The sequence below is a fragment of the Primulina tabacum genome, chromosome 1 (genome assembly GCF_025594145.1).
Source record: "Primulina tabacum isolate GXHZ01 chromosome 1, ASM2559414v2, whole genome shotgun sequence".
Lineage (NCBI taxonomy): Eukaryota > Viridiplantae > Streptophyta > Magnoliopsida > Lamiales > Gesneriaceae > Primulina > Primulina tabacum.
The window spans coordinates 36,218,754-36,225,099 of NC_134550.1; the positions used below are offsets into that span (position 1 = coordinate 36,218,754).

The window sequence follows — 6,346 nt, forward strand, 5'->3', positions numbered from 1 at the left end:
TTGTTGTATCCGTTGCATCTTGAATTCGTTTCTTGGACTTTGTATATCGACTTTTCGACTACCCTTCTGAAACTCTGTCTTTAATGCTCTGATGCAACGTCCATTATTGTTATTTGACTGGATAATGGCTTTGTACCTTCACGTACAGCTGGATTCCACTGAAAGAGTTTGTCTTCATCCATAACTGAAATATTCTGACTGATGCTTCGAACTGGTCAGTTGAACTGATCTTCAGTTGAGCTGGTGAAATCCGTTGACTCGTCAGTTGAACTGATTTCACTCTTGTTCAGTTGAACTGATCTCAGTTGGGCTAGTAATCAGTTGAACACTCCTTCGGCTGGCCAGGCTTCTGAGATTCTCCTTCTGAACCACCTATCAACTGGACTATCAGCTAGACTGCTCAATTGACGTAACAGTTAGACTGATTCATTTTGAGCGATCAGTTGGGTCTTCAGTTTGCGATGTAAATAGCTCGTGAGTGATCCTAGATGCTGCACACTAAGGTAGATTATTAGTAACACAATTAACAAGTTTTGTTATCATCAAAATTAAGATTGCGAACTTGAAAAGTTCCAATAGATATGAATATTAATATGAACATTATTAAAATTTATTTGCATGTATTATTATTATGATAAATCATAATAGTAAATTTTCTATAATAACTAGACAATAATTACACATAATTTAGCATATAATATTTCATACAAATAATCTCCCAACATGTCCATACTCATGATTTTAAGGACAATATTTCTAAAATCAAGTGTTAGAATTTTCATAAATTAGCAATACAAACATGCCTATAAATAAAAAATCCAAATATTTGAAAATTCATAATTTGATATTATTCTAGGCTGAAAATTGAGTGTCAAATTTTCCAAGAAAAATTCTCAAATTGAAACCGTAATTTCGAAAACCTAACCTTAGCCCCCAAAAATCGATTGGCAGTCACGCCACCCTCTCAGGCAAAATCATTGGCCATCGACCATTACCCATGGACGGTCGACCATTACCCATGGACGGTCGACCTCTGCTGACCACTCCCGCTCCTTGTCGTCGTGCTATTGACTGAAAAAAAATAGGTTTGAATTCGCGCAGTAGTGGTAGTCGATCGAGATTTTCGTAAATCTGTCCAAATGATGGCGAGTTCTGGTCGGTTGTCATCTTCAACATGTTGAGCACACCGACCTTTTTCCTCCATAGCCGCTGATTGGATGGTCGGAAATCGAGGCATGACACCAGAAAAAAATGGCTCATCTTCGCGGTGTAGAAAGGGTCGTCCCGACGTGGGCTTTCGTTTAGTAATATTATTCGCCGGAGTTAAGTTGATGATTTCACCAATTATAAGGTTAGGGTTTCTTGTCCACCTTATTTAATTTTCGAAAATTACACCAAAAATTGGATTTTTTTGCTCGAAAATTATTTAAAAATTAATGATACAAATTTAAATTGCATCAATATAATTTTCCAAAATTTTTGCCCAATTTAAAATTATAAAAAATATCAAGATGGAACTAAAACATCTCTTATATCACTTGTTAAATATATTACATAACACTTGACTAAATTCGATCTATATACGAACAACATAATACGTGAAGATCAATATCTGAAAAAATTAAATTTAAAAATGTGGTTCAACCTCTGCCATTGATGTTGAATTTGAGATTGCAACTAACAAGATCCTACGAACACCGAAAACATATATCTTCTAATTCTTTATGCAATATATTAGATGTTGTATTTTTGAATAACTGTACAGATTTAAAGATCTTGTAGTCACTGTTTATAGATATTTTCTAACCATCATCGAGATAGTTTGAATTGATTGACTTATCTTGACGATATTTATCCGAAATATGATAATCAAATATCAAAATATTTATCATCTAATCGAGATAATATTTTGATTTATCTTCTTTTTAAATATGTGAAATCTCATATATTTACCTTAATAAAATATATGGACCACAATTGAAAACGTCTCTCGTAGCGACATTTAGACATACACATACATTCATAGTTATGCATGTAGATATGATTTTCCTATCCCCTGATTCCCTGGCCCCATTTAGAATGATCTATGGTTCCATCTTAGGAGCCAAAGTCGTGACAGCATCTTCGACTGTGAGAAAAACATTATCATCTCCAACTGTTTTTGCTAAGCCTGATGCATGAAGCTTGAGAAGAACGGACTGTCCGGGATTCACAAGAACAAGCTGGGCATACATAAGTAAACAAGAATACTTGGATTACATGTTAAGTTTTAAATGATCTGGCCGTCGCCTTGATATCATCATTGACTTACATGTATGTCTCTCTTTTGTAGAGTTTTGAACAGATCTTCCATGGAATGAATGCCACTGGTATCTATATCTACTACAGCTGAAAGTTTAGATGGAAGAAGTGTTTGCCTTAAGATAATTTATATGATATGCTGGACTTATTGATTGGAAAAATCGCAAGAACAACGCAGAAAGGTTGTTTCTTACATGACATTTCGATTATCAAGTATTGAATCCTCTGTTGGTTCTTTCCTTGAAGCTTTTCCTCTTCATCTGCTAGCAATTTAATTACCCTGCAAAATAAATCATGACAGATGGTTTTTCTCGCTCGAGCAGCAGATACATGATATTTACTAAAATATACGTATATTTTCGTGAGATTCGAAATCAGTTGTAAGAGGGTAGGAAGGATCTATACCTTTCCTTTATATAATTGGAGTTGGAAAAATAGATGGCAGAATCAACTCTCACAATCAGAACACCAGGAACTTTTGTTGCTTCTGTGTATTGCTCCATATTTCTGTAAACTGTAGTTCTTGGAATTTTACCTAGTACAACAATTCTTGGCCTGGTAACTTGGAGAAATATCTTTGCAAAAGAGATACAAACCTGTTGTATTGACATTAAAAAAATTCCTATGATTGAATGAACTCGAAGAAGAAAAACAAAAAATATACATATATGGAACATTAGCTGTTTGCACCAACCGCTACGAGAAGGCCTATCTCAATTGAGGAGAAAATGACGCCAAGAAATGCTCCCATACAAGCGATAAAATCGAATTTATCAGTCTTCCATATTAAAATCATGGCTTCATAATCTACTAATCCTAAGACAGCGGATATTATGATGGAAGCCAAAATGGCATTTGGGGTGTACTTGAATAATGGAGTGATCACAAGTAGAGTCAGGCACACGACACACGAGATTATGATGTTTGACATAGCCGTTTTGCATCCAGCCATATAATTTATAGCAGAACGCGAGAACGATCCTGTGATTAGTGTTGAATTATAAATATAGTTAGTGTAGGATTTAACATCTTTATTCCAAAAATTATAGCAGAACGCGAGAACGATCCTGTGATTAGTGTTGAATTATAAATATAGTTAGTGTAGGATTTAACATCTTTATCCCAAAAATTATAAGTAATGGTATGCATGATAGAAAGTGTATAAAAAAAACTATAGCTATGGTAATACCTGATATCCTATGCAGAAGATACTGCATATAAACCTAAATATTATTGGCATTGAAAATAAAAATCAATAACATCGAGAAAATGTATCAAAATTTTTAAAAGAAGTATGAAGTTGAACATATTTTAATATTCAATTTTTTTATCAAATTTAAAATTGAATGAACCATCTAATTTTACATTTGTAATTAAGAAACTAAAAAGTGTATACCATTTCAAGATTTAAGGTTGAAATCTCCACTCCTAACATAAAACAAGGAGTAAGAAATTATAGAAAATGATTTTTTATTACACGTTGTGGCTCCACAATATCCTTGTGTCCAATGTTCTTTTGACATGCCACATTGCATGTCCGACACTGTGATTGTGTATGTGTATCATAAGGTATTATGAACCAGTGGTTTCTTGTATTTGACTTGCCTGTTGTTATGAAACAAGATGTCATGGAGCCAATGATATTCGTGCAACCTAATGCTACCATTTCTCTATTTCCATCGATGTGATGATCTTTCTTTGCTCCAAAACTTCTGCCAATTGCTACAGCTTCCTGCCATATGTTATTCAAGTTACCATGAGGTCCGGCTCTGACATTCGAATTTAATAGGTGTTTTGTGTCTTTGTGCATATATATTTTTCTTACAGCGAGAGCAACCATCCCTGTCACTGCACCGATTCTGAAACCTGTGGCGACATGGCTGCCGGCGAAATAGATTTGATGCACGGATGAAGGGTTGATGCCTTTTGTAATGTGGTTCACCTTCAGGAAGGATAGAAGGTTGGTGAGTTAGATATTTGCTTGTCTGATTTATATGAAATTTGACGACGTCAAAATACATACAATTTGGACTCCTTTCCTTTCTGCATGGGTGATGTAAACAAAGAAAGTCGAAATGACAACTGAAATCAATGGAGATATGGCAGCTATCATAAATAATTTCTTGTTCTTTTTACCCTGAGCCAAGAAAATTTTGTTGGGAATTAATATTATGATAAAATCGAGAGAACTCTAGAAATATAGAAGTTAAATGAAGAAAATTATGTATACTAGGAACAATTTATTGGGGAACATACCATATACTTGGCAAGTAGTAGGAAAACCAAGAACGTGACTCCTATTACGATTGTCTCCCAGTTCCACTACAGTACAAATTGAAACATGTAGCTTCATAACATCACAGACACTTGAAAGTTCAGGCCAACGACAGATGTCGATTCGCGATTTTAGAGGCAGACTTGTATGATTTTGAAATTATTTGGACATGGGATTGTGGTAAATGTGGTGATGTGTGAAAAATCTAATCTCACCCCATGATGCACATTGCTCCACACAGATTTCATCACGGGAATTATGCCAGTTTTCTTAGTGAAATTCTGCATTCCTAGTAAACCTCTAAGCTGCTGAAGGGTAATGGTAATGGCTGCTCCTGCCTTGAACCCGACAACGCCAGCATAAGATAGGAAGTCAATCAAGAAACCCAACCTGAAACAGAACCATTTACAAGAGTTGATAAAAACTTGAAGTTTTTAGAGATGTTAATGTTACAAGAACGATACCGGAAGCAACCGAGTGCAAATTGAGTGGTTCCGGCGAAGAATGTCGCAGTAAACGCAAGACGTTGGTACTCTACTTTTTGGAGTTCGGGGTCAAATTCCTTCTGAAGCAATGTTCCCAGTAAGAGAGACACCACTGCCACGGGGCCGATTGCGATATATCTCAAGCTCCCCATTAAGGCATATATCAAGGGTGGAACAAAACTACTATCTGCACAATTTGATGGAAAGTATTGAGAAGAGTTTCTCGAGTAAAGCTCATTTGCATGTCAAAAGGAGTGGAGACATCATGAAAATACAGTGGAGCAACTTACACAGCCCATATTGTGGATCCAAGTTGGCAAGTTTTGAATATGCAATGTCCTACATAGTGAAGATGAGACATGTTAGGAATTAAGACCAAGGATTCTAGTCAGCGGCGACACGTTTCGAGCATGCAAAATACCTGAGGTATGCAGAGACTTGCAATGGTGAGTCCTGCAATGAGATCAGCTCTGAACATGGAAAGATCATACCTTCTTCCCCAGTCGAGAATCGGGAAAACAGCTTGAATCCCGAGTAAAAGTTTTCTTGCTATTGGTTGGTCCTTGAAAGATCTTAGGGGATCATCATGGAATAAGGTCTCTTTGAAGGTGAATTTGATTTCATTAAACAGATTCTGCTTAGGAGGCACTCCCACCTTGTGAACATAAGGCAAGCTATCAGCATGACCACTCGAAGAAACGGCGCTGGAAATATCCGCCTCGTCTGCAATACGATTGGCACTCATTATTCCTGGAAAAACAGAAAATCAACCAGGAAAAGCAGAAAAGATGATGAAAATGATGTACATTTTGATGATTTTCAGTAATTTATAAGTCGGGTCACTGTTGATCTAGTCAGATCCTGACCCTTAATTCTAACATCGAATTTTTCTTTATTGGTATAAGAATGCCTAAAAACCAAAGTATAATCAGAAAATATCCTCATCAAATCGTGTCCTGTTTCCTAGGAACAAGTGGATGTACCCATACCATTTGGACAACATTTAGAAATCACCTGAAAAGGACTATAATAGAACAACAAATGACTTCTGAATTGTAGTCATGTTTTTATGTGGATAATAAACAATATCTAATTTATATAAATAGAGTACATAAAAATGTAACTTTTACTTGAAGAAAGCGAAATAATTTTGTGAGCGCTTTTATATATATATGTGTGTGTTTTTTTTTTTTTTTTTTTTTAACTAAATTGCTCTCATACATTATATTTGTCTTTTGGTATGCATTATGTTATGATTATTTGTCATTCACCTATTCAATTTTAC

At 35.4% G+C, this 6,346-nt stretch overlaps 1 pseudogene; it reads right to left on the bottom strand.

Moving 5' to 3' along the window:
* Positions 1 to 1,371: 1,371 nt before the first annotated feature.
* Positions 1,372 to 5,969, bottom strand: LOC142543964 (sulfate transporter 1.3-like; annotated as a pseudogene).
* Positions 5,970 to 6,346: the final 377 nt, after the last annotated feature.